This window comes from Bos taurus, chromosome 13, assembly GCF_002263795.3.
Source record: "Bos taurus isolate L1 Dominette 01449 registration number 42190680 breed Hereford chromosome 13, ARS-UCD2.0, whole genome shotgun sequence".
Taxonomy (NCBI): Eukaryota; Metazoa; Chordata; class Mammalia; order Artiodactyla; family Bovidae; genus Bos; species Bos taurus.
In genome coordinates this window covers 50,975,089-50,985,904 of record NC_037340.1, presented here as the reverse complement: position 1 = coordinate 50,985,904, position 10,816 = coordinate 50,975,089, and the positions used below count along the sequence as shown (strand labels likewise).

Here is a 10,816-nt window from a genome sequence, read left to right as displayed (position 1 = left end):
TAGCCCCTTAGGAAACCACCCCACCCCCGCCCCCAACTGAGATCCAGTGGATCTGTGGAAGTGAAGGCAGCTCTGGGAGGAGAGAGAGGTTCCTCTTCCTTTCGACGGTAGGGTTTGGAGTTCTGCGGGTAAACTGAGTCCAGGGGCCTAGCTCTGCTTGTTACCTGGCAGGCAGCTTGGGCTCCACCTTACACCCAAGCACAGGGCAGGCAGGGCTGGACTAACTGCTTTTCTTTTGGGGGACAGGTGGGAACATTAGGTGCCCAGATTGAGGAAGGGACGTTGGAGCTCAGGTAGGGAGCGCTGGGTCCCGGTCCCTCTACAAGAAGGGACACAGAGGTCCTCTGCCAACGCGGCCTCCAGCCTCCCCGCCCCTGTCCAGCCGAGCCTGGGAGGAGCTCGGCGCGTCCCCGCCTAGAGGCGGAGCGGGGGCTGGGCCTGAACGGATTGGGCGGGGTGGGTTGGGGACGCGAGGCTGAACGGGGCCCCACACAGGCCGCGGCGGCTGGCTCGGGCCCCTAAGGTCCCAGCAGCGGCTGGAGGAGGAAGCCAGGCGGCTGAGGAGAAGGGGAGGCGGAGGAGGCCGAGGTGGAGCGCCACTCACGGAAAACTCTCTTCCCCGGCTCAGCAGGGAAAGGTACAGCGCGCGCCTGCTCCCCGATCCTCGACCCCCGGCCGCCGGCCCCATTCGGGCGCAGGCTGGGGTTGAGTCGACCGCGGGAGGGTGAGGGGCCCGCAGCAGCCCCGAGGGCTCGGCCGGTCCGGGGCTCGGGCAGCTAGAGCGGCGGTTGTGCGGGAGGGCGAGGGTGTCCGGCGTTCCCGGAGGCTGGCGGGGGCGGTGGGTGCCGCGCCCCTTTGCTCGTGTTGCGGGAGGCGGCGGTCCGACCCAGTGGCCGTGGTTCCCGGGGCAGGGGCTGTGCTGGGGTGGAGGGCAGGCGGGACCCTGGGGCTGCGTGCGGCAGGAGACGTCCCCGGCGGGCGTCCTCGATGGGAGCAGACAAAGCAGGGCGCTGACGCCCCGCGACTGCTCGGGCGACCCAGAGGGTGGGCACTGGGGAGGGAAGAGAAGGCGCCGGGGCGATGGTCGGGACGCTGGAAGAGGCTGGGCCGTCCTCCCAAAGGGCGTCCAGGTAGTCTTCTCGCGGGGGGTATGGGAGGAGTCCCCCGGACAGGGTTGGGAGCAGCTCTCTCCGAAGAGCCAACTAGGGGCTCACAGACTGCTTTAGGTTAGGCTCCCTACCGTCTCGGAAAGGGGTAGGGAGTGTTGAGTGCTCAATTTGGGGGAGGGGCTTAGAGATAGAGCCGGTCAGAGGCTGGGGACCCCCTCGGAGCTTGCACCAGGAAAAGGCATGGCCTGATAAGACAAGCGCTGTAGCTGGCACCTGTGGTGAGTTGTGCCCACAGGTTGGTTGCAGGATCTGCCGGTGGTGGCACATCCCGTGCCAGACCGCGAAGTAGGTGGGTAACTTGTCTATGTTTGGAGCAGGCAGCAAGACGGCAGGTGTCTAGGGGGGTCATTGGAATGCGTATGCATGCATCTGAAAGTGTGTAGTGAAGGACCCACATCTGCGTTTTGCATCTTTGCCCAGCATCCCAGTTCCTGCCTCAGGCTAATGCCTCCACTAGGATTCCAACGTAGTCTGCTCCCTGTCACTCATTCTTCAGTTACTTCTCTTGGATCATTCCCAGCAGTACCTTCTTCACATGCTTTGGCACCCCACTGCTTCCCTTTTATGACCCTCCCCCACCTTTTTTTTCTTCATCCCTCATTCTCCCCCAGCTACAGATGACCTCACTTCCCTTCACAGTAATACTTCTCCAGAGAGCTGCCTGTACCTATGGTCTCTGTGTTCTTCAGCTCACTTGACCAGGCTTTGGTCCCACCGCTTCACTGAAACTGCCCTAGTAAAGGTCTCCAGTGGTTTATACTCCCCTATAAGCAGATCTTCCTTGACCTCCCTTGGTCTAGATCACTCTTTGTAATGTCCTCTCTTGACTTTTGGTTTTCTTCGTCACAAACCCCCTTTCCTCCTACCAAAGCCCTTCCTTGCTTGTTTTTAAGGATGAGTCTTTCACACAGTTGTAAATGTTGGAGGATCCTGGGCTCTGTTCTTACCTCCTCCTTTCTCCTGAGTCCCTTCTATTTAAGTTCCCCTCAAGCTCTCATTTTTTTTCTTATAATTTTTAAAATCATTAATTTCAAACATTAATTTACAAGCACAAATCTTAAATGTACATCATTTTCACTCTCATAATATTATGTAGCAAATTTTATCTTCAGTTCTAACCTCTCTGCTGCTGCTGCTGCTGCTGCTGCTGCTAAGTCGATTCAGTCGTGTCCGACTCTGTGCGACCCCATAGATGGCAGCTCACCAGGCTCCCCCGTCCCTGGGATTCTCCAGGCAAGAACACTGGAGTGGGTTGCCATTTCCTTCTCCAAATCTAACCTCTCTATCCAGCCACAATCTAATGATTTATGATGTTATAGGTATGAAAACTTAATATGGATGAAACAGAGTCCTGACTGCACTCCCCAAGCATGACCCTCCTGTGGCCTTCCCATCTCAGTAAAGGCCCCATAACCCACCTGCCATCAAAGACAGGAAACTAGGTGGAATCTTTTTCCTTCTCTCCACAGCTGGTACTACAGCAAGTTCTTTTGCCAAATCTATCTCAGGCCTATTCTTCATACTCTGACTCCATGCTACTGCCCTAGGCTACTGCCCTAGGCTACTGCCCCAGGCCAAGCTACCTTTTCTGTCTTGCCTTAATACTGTAGTAGCTTCTGCCTGCTTTCCCCAAGTCTGCAATTGCCTCCTCAAATCCATTTTAACAGCAACAAGAACAATTTAGAAAAATATTGAGTAGTCTCATTCCTCTAAGAGCCTAAACAGCTCCCTTTTGCACTTGGAGTAAAATTTCAAAGCTTTCCCCGGTCTTTCAGGTCTTCCATGATCTGGTCACTGCTGATCCTGACCACTGTCCCCTTTGCATTTTTCTGACAGCCACACCTGAATCACTTCTGCCGTTTGAACACCTAAGCTTTTTCCTGCCCTGTGGCCTTTGTGCTGTTTTCTCTGCCTTGAATGTACTTCCAAGGTTTTCTACTGGACTGGCTCTGCTCCTTCTTATTTTTCAGGTCTTACCTCAAATATGCCTTCCCATCCTCTTTGTAATTCATCATAGCACGTGGTTTACTTTCTTCATTGTGCTTATCACAGTTCATAACCATTTGTTGCAGTTGTCTGTTTACTTGGTGTAGCGTCCTAAGCACTGGCCCACTGTTGCATCTGGAGCATCTAGCAGAATGCCTGGAATGTAGCCAATACTCAGGAAATCTTCAGCCAGGTGGGAAGGTCAGGCAGTGCAGGAGCCCCCTGTAAATCTCAAGTGATCATAGGACTTTTATTTTCTTTCCTTGAAAGCAGTTGTGCAAATCACTGCAAGAATCTGAGGGGGCCAGTGGGAAAAGGGAAGTAGAGACAGTACAAATGGCTTAAAGGCAGGCCTGTACATGTAGTGGGAGATTGGATGGATAGGGGGTGTGGAGTTGATGTGAATTGCTGTGGGTTGGGGATCAATGATTTCCTTTGCTCCCTTTGGTGGAAATCCAGATTAGGTCAACAGAAGGGTATGTACCTGTGTGCTTGTGTGTGTTTTCTAACTCAGGAGATAGAGATGGCGTGGGCAGCCAGGGCTTTATTTCAAGTTACTTTCTTGGGTGACTGCTGGGTACCCAGCCCTGGGGGCAGAGAGTTGAAGGGGAGGAAGAAGCTGAGATTGGGGGGTCTCTAGTCCTTTATCTTCCCACTCACAGCTCTCCTCTTTGCACAGAGGAGCCCAGCTGAGAATTGAGCTGTTTGGTTAGTGCTCTCAGAATGAAGGGATCTGGGGGCAGGAAGCGCAGCCCTAGACAGGGAGACTGGTGATGGACCAAGATAAGACTGTGAGGTGAGTGCCAGACCTAGGGGCTTGGGGTTCAGATCACAACTGGGCTGGCATGCCTAGGAAAGGCTTTGAGCTGGGATAGAGCAGGGAGAAAAGAGGGTGTCCTACGTGGGAGAAATTGAGCAGAGGCCAAGAGGCTAGTCCAGGGCCCTGGTATACTCACTGGGTGCCAGGCAGTATTCTAAGGACTTTGCAAATATTAGCTCCTTTTATCCTCTTAACAGCTCTATAAGGTAGGTCTTATTCCCATTTTACAGATTGGAAGACCAAGGCATAGTCATACAGCTCAATAGTGACAGAGCAAGGATTTGAACTTAGGCAATTTGGCTTCAGAATCCATGCTCTAAATCAGTCTACTCTGTCACTTCTTTCTTACCTCTCAGATATGTGAGCTGAAGTCTTTTTAACAAGTGTTTTTTTTTCCTGACTCCCAAAGGTGCTTGGCCTTGGGGCTGGAGAGGTAGGAAAGAAGTCAAACCCTCTAAGGTAGAAGGGGTCCTTACTCAGAGTGGGTGGCTGAGTCTGTCTGTTTCATGCCTCTCCTTTTCTTCTAGGAGGGGCACTGTGCCCAAGCCAAACAGGGTGTCATGCATAATGTGATTTCAGGGAGCTAGGAAGGACATTTTCTTCTGGTACAAAAACAGCTCCCTGCTTGAGATACCACCATTAGAATATCACTTCTTTGATTCAGCATTGCCCCATTGCCCTCTTCATCTGCCTGTGAGGACTCCAGAGAGGTCAGATAGGAGCTCTGCAGATAAACTAGCCTGTTCTGGATTCAATCTAGGATGTTATGATGTGGAGGTTCAGACTTGGCCTTGGGAAACCTGGATGGGGGTCTAAGTAGGGCTGGGTTGAAGGTGGGAGCAGAGCTGGGGGAACAGAGAAATGGGAACTGAAAAGAGCTTACTCTACTTCAGTATTGGCCTTGTCCTTACTTCTTTTTGTGTCTGTAAAATGAGAGTCAAGAGACTTTTTTTCTTTGATCCCTAGAGGCTGTGGAAGCCAGGAACTCCTTGAGGTCCATGCTTGAATACCCTCTTGAAGACCCAGGGCAAAGGAGCAAGGACTTCCTATGGGATGCCAGCCTGCAGGATCTGGGCCAGAAAGGAGCGGGTGGGCAGGAGGGTGTGGCAGCCTTGTCCTTTGAGGCTTTTCTGTTTGGTCATGAGGATGCCTCGGGGCAGGTGACTTGGCCTTCTAGGGGCCTGGCTAATAGGCAGAAAAAAGGTTTGTTGTCCACACAGGGATGGAGTTGCTTTGCTCCACATTCTGACCCCAGGTTTTAGGGGATCTGCTTATCTATCTCAGCAGACCTCCCAGTCCCCCAGGAAAAGAGGGAGATTCGGAGGCATTCTCTCTGCATTTTCCACATTGTTGCTGGAAGCTCATTAAGCCCATGTTTCTGAGGAGTGCTTCTTCTCTGAAGTATGCAATGGGCTTCTCCACCCTGCCCGAGTCCTTGTCTGCTGAGTTGAGGTGAAGACAGACTAGAGCTGAGGGTGGACTTCCCAATAACTGGCACTGGGCCTTGTTACCTGGAATTGGCACCTGCCATCTTCTGTGCCCCATCCTGGTGCTTGGAGCCACTGGGAACCAGGACAGGGTCCCCACTCATCAGGAAAAAAGAGTGAGCCAAGCCAGATGTGATATAGTGGAACGTGGTTCAGAACAGCTTCTTGGAGGAGGTGGTGCTTTAAGGGGGCTCTGAAGTCCTGGGTGGCTTTGGCCAACACAGGATGGGATGGTTTTCCTGAGGAAGAGTGGGAGCCCAAGCCTGGACAAGTCAGTTGAAGCATTGATTGCCAAGTCACTGAGTCTAGACTTGATTCACTAGGCCCCCAAGGAGCTGTCAAAGCTTGCCATGGGTGCAAGGACTTGATTACATCAGTGGTCTATAAAACTATTTCTCAAACTCTAGCATACATGTGGGTCATCTGGGCAGCTTGTTAATAATGTTCAGGTTCCATTTCAGCAGGTCTGTGATGGGCCCAAGACTCTGCATTTCTAACAAGCTCCTGGGTGGTGTGATGCTGCTGGCTTATGGATTATCTTTGTGTAGTGAGGGTTGAGACTGGGGACTTTGGGCCAGGCAGATACAGGGATGGGCACAGATCAGGTGAGACCTGAAACAGGTGACTGTCTTGGGTCCTGTGGACTGTGTTGGGGGAGGTGTAGAGACTACTTGTATGAGGGCAGGGCAGAGGGGAGTTATGAAGAGTGTATAGGATGGAGGGGCTACTCTGTTGGGAGGTGGGGCCAAGTGAGAGGCTTCTGGGGACTTGGGTCTCAGGTTGGGAACACAAGCCTGATTTCTAGGTTGCCAGACTTTGAGGAGCTTTCAAAACCATGAGAAAGTATCTTAGGTGACTGCCCCAGGGCAAGATGACACGCGGGTAGCATGTAGGGCATCTTATCTCTCCCCACAGCCAAGCTGGCCTATGGTTAGCCAATCTGGGGTGAGCACCCTTCCTGTAGCCAGGGTGTGGCCAAGGAGATTAGGGAAACAGCTGACTCCAGCCCTAGACATGCCATCTTCTGCTCAAAGACCCGAAAGTCTCCCCAGCTGCTGAGCCATTACCCCTCAGCAAGTAACCCTTATCCCTGCCTGGCCTGCATGAGTCCTTGAAGCTGCCCTGATGGTTGCATGAGTTGCTGTTGGGCCATGTGGGCGTGGGGAGGCCTGAATGCTTCTCTCTGCTCTGCCCCTGGCTGGGTCACTACAAGCAAGTGTCTGCTCTGCTTTGAGGCCTCAGTTTCCTGTAAATTGAGGGATTCAGTCCCCTCCCTGGGCAGCAGTGGGGAGAGTTGTAGGGTTTGTTGAGTGGAACACTGCATCTTCCCAGAATGGCAGCTTAATACATTTTAATCCTGGATTACTATTGAAACTCATGGGCTAATGATGGAGTAGAGTGAGTGATTTGCCTAGAAGAGCTGTCCAGCTTGATTTGGGGGAATCTCCCAAGACCCCTTGTTCTCTGGGCTTTGCATAGCCTGAAGGGTAGTATCTGAGGCAACTGGTCAAATGAGGTCCCTCTAGACTCTAGCAGAAGTGTAGGCAGTAACCTTACCCAAAGGAAGGTAGAAAGAGAAGACACTTGTTCTGCTGCCCTGGGCAGTGCCAGGAGGGGTTTTCAGGCTGAGCTCCCAGAATGTCACTCATAACTCCTAAAAGGGGACCAGATGCTCCCCTCCTTGATTCCTACCCATGTGCTCCCTGCTGTGCAGGCTGTCCTGAAGGGGTGGACTGTTGTTCTCTAGTTGTTGTGTCTAACTCTTTGTGACCCCATGGACTGTAGCCCGCCAGGCTCCTCAGTCCATGGGGTTTCCTAGGCAAGAATACTGGAGTGGGTTGCCGTTTCCTTCTCCTGCAGATCGAATCTGCATCTCCTGCTTTAGCAGGTTGATTCTTTACTGCTGAGCCACCAGGGAAGCCTGAGGGGATGGGAAGAGGAAGTGTTTCTCAAAGACTGTTCTGAGAAGCCTCAAGGTTTTAGGGGATAAACAGGGGCAGAAACTGGAAAAGCCACTCTACAATTCTGTGGAAGATTCAGAATGCATTTAAAAGACTCTTGAAGAGTCCTGCAGAAAATAAACTGGTATTTCCTAAACTGATTTGATCATAGAAAGAAAATTTTTCTGAAGACATCCTAATAATGACTAACTGACCAATGAAACACCTGATGGGAGGGGCTGATGTGGGAGGATGTTGTTCCACGAGAGACTGTAAACATGGGTGATGGGTGGGCCCACAGTGACAGGGAGGGGAGGTAGGATGGGGCAATATCTTCCTGGGAGAGGTGGACTTGGTGGTTTGGGTTCAATTTGGACAGTCAGTGGAAGAAAAGAGCACTGTAGAGGAAGGGATGGCCAAGAGAGCACTGGGGCCCAGAACCAGTCCTGGGTTCTAGGACTCGGGTTCTAGGAAGCTTTGCTTCACTTGGTGGGTGGGCAAGGGACCCAACAGTAGCCAGGCCTGAGTCTTAGGGATTCTGGGAGGGCCTCCTACCCTATCATCCCCTGCCGTCTTCTTGCCCTACAAGTTCTCTCCCTTCCTTTAATCTCAGAGAGTGGGATTGTGATCCCTGGGCAAGAAGCTAAAACCTCTCTCTGCCTCAATCTCATTGGTACTGTGAGGATAATGCTATCTCCCTTTTAGGGTTGTGTGACACCCAGATTCTTGTTGCCTGCTCTTAGTGTGATTGACAGGGCTGCAGGCAGTGTCTCCAGGAGGATCCCAGGGAAGCGGACTGTCAGAGATTTGAAAGGCCCAAAGGTCAGGAGAGGGCGTTGATAGGGCCCACATGGGGTCTCATTGTTAAGATGGCTCATTATGTTGACCTCGCAAACAAAGAATAAAATCACAGCGATCCTTGAGATGACCAAATTGCCCAAATGACATTCTGTTTCCTCACTGGCTTACCTTCTCAAAGCTACGAGACCACCAGATTCCAGACCTCTGGCTACGTGACTACAGGACTCAACTACAGGCTAAAAATTAACCATCTCTTCAGATAATTTTTTCATTGGGGGGGTATAAGAAAGACCCTGTCAGAAAGGGAGGACGCTGGTTCTCCTTAAGTGCCAGTCACCCTCTCGTTTCACTCTAATAAATTTCCCTTTTCTTGCCTGACAGCCTGGCTTGCTCTCTTTTTCTTTGCACTCACCTTGAGGCTCGGGGTAGGGTCTTGATTAGAACAGAAGAGTGATCTGGAAGAGCGAGAGAAAGAGTGAGTGAGGACTGGCTTTCTGGGGGAGTGGCTAGCAGGGTGGGGATATCTGGGCAGAAGGCATCTGGGCAGGGCCCACATGCCGTGTGGGCCAGGTCTGGGTGTGGGGGTCTTGGGGTCCAGTGGGTGTGCGCAGAAGACAAGGGGCCTGAGGGCAGGGAAGAGGTGTCAGGGACCTGTCTCCATTCATTAGGCCACTGGGAACCATTGAAGGTTTTTGGGCAGGGCAGTGGTTTGATCAGAACAGTGTTTTAGTGAGAAAAGTGGCTGGGTGTCATGGTGGGTTAGGAGTACAGGACTCTCCATTGGCTTCCTAAGAGAATTGTGTGCCCTTTCATGTCTCAAGCATGGGGCTGGGGGTGAGTGAACGGCTCATAGTCATTTTCAGAGCTCTGAGTCATTTTCCTAAGAGGTTAAGAATCTCACTTTTGTCACCTTCCCGGAAGGGGTGTCTAAAGTGTAGGACAGGGAGAATCCCTGGGCCTGTGCTCCTCCTGCCTCCCCTAGAGCTGGGAGAGGAGGTCAGTGAGGTCACCCTGCCTTGCCCCTTGCCACACCCCATTTCCTCTGAGGTGTGAGGACTCAGCAGCTCAGGTGGAGGTGATGGAGTATGGCATTTCAAACAACGATCCAGAAATTGCCGTAATAGTGCATGTGGGTAAGAGCCCTATGTGCTGACAACAGCCCTCAGGGAGGCCCTGGGTGCTCAGTGAGCTTTCTTACCCAGTTCAGCTGCACTCTCTTCTTCCTTTGCCCCTGTTTCTTTCTTCTTCAAATAGGCAGGAACCCAAAGTTTCTCCTGCTCTCTCTGAATCAGGAGTCAGTAGGAGGGGATGAAGAAAAACATTTGGATTCAGCCAAAACAGGGTGGCTTAGCTGTGTTGGGGCAGGTAAATTCAGTACCCCTGCCTCTTAGTCTAGATTCCATTTAAAAAAAAATTAACTTATTTACTTTCGTTGTGCTGGGTCTTCACTGCTGCCGTGGCCTTCTCTCTAGTTGTGGTGACTGGGTGCTAGTCTGTCATTGTGGTGCCTGGACTTGCCATTGTGGTGGCTTCTCTTGTTGGAGCAAGGGCTTTAGGCATGCGGGCTTCAGTAGTTGTGGCTCTTGGGCTCTAGAGCACGGGCTCAGAAGTTGTGGCATTTGGGCTTAGTTGCCCTGTGGCATGTAGGATCTTCCCAGACCAGGGATTGAACCCATGTATCCTGCATTGGCAGACAGATTCTTTAGCTGCTTCTTGGGGGAGGGTGTTAAGGAAGGTTTGATTTAAGACCGAGAGAAGCAGCACTTGGAAATGAGTTGTGATTTATTAGGAAACAGAACAAAGAACCCAGCCATCTTCTGCAGCCTTGTCCGAGGCCCTGATGGACACATAATTCCTCTCCTTGTGGTGCATGGGGTATGAGCTATTTCCCAAAGATGGGAATGCTGGCAGTGCCAGCAAGTAGCGTGACTGGGTCTCAAATCTGGGTTCTAGGACATCTGGTTTGATGCCCTTTTCTCAAGTCACAGACCCCTCAGAGCCTATCTCCACACCTTCAACCATGCCTTCCTACCCACAACCAGACCTCTTCCCCAGGCCAGTCCAGCCCAGCCCCCCCAAACTACTGACTCCAGGGAGAGAGGGCTGATGAGTGCTCTGAGTGGATAGGCAAATATCTAGACCTTAAGTCAGCTAAGTAGGAGACATGCAGGACCACCAGTGGGCAGATGGTCATAGGAAAGATTTTTTAAGTGAGGTCTTTAAGTGTTGAATGCACATATCTCTTTTACTTTCTTCTGTTTTGGAAAATGAAAAAATCATATACACTTAGTGCAAAATTTTGAGTTAATCTGAGAAAGTAACTCAAGAAAAGATGATGAATTTGATTCATTCTCTGGCTTTAAGAAAGAGTAAAATCTGAGCCTTAGTATCTTAGTATAGTTTGGATTGTCTTATGTCAGATGACAGGTTGTGAAACCTCTCTGAAACTCACTCAGTTTTGTCCTCTGTAGAAGGGGGTATTGACATGATTAACCTAAACATTCCATGCCAAATGCTTAGCATTGCCCTCTGTACCTTAGACATACTCAGTGAAAAATAGTGGTAACAGCGATGATAGAATTATAAGAACAGACTTTTCTTCATTCTAAAAGC

The 10,816-nt window shown here is 51.3% G+C and overlaps 1 protein-coding gene across 5 annotated transcripts in view; it reads left to right on the top strand.

Moving 5' to 3' along the window:
- Positions 1–420: 420 nt before the first annotated feature.
- The window catches only part of SMOX (spermine oxidase), a 35,306-nt gene continuing 24,910 nt past the window's right edge, over positions 421–10,816 (top strand). For 4 of the 5 annotated variants that reach the window (XM_010811482.3, XM_059892636.1, XM_005214737.3 and 1 more), the window contains exon 1: positions 478–637. The gene's annotated coding sequence lies outside the window, so the exon portion shown is untranslated. Of the gene's footprint in view, positions 638–10,816 lie in introns of all 5 variants that reach the window. The other variant, NM_001205439.1, reaches the window with a different exon arrangement.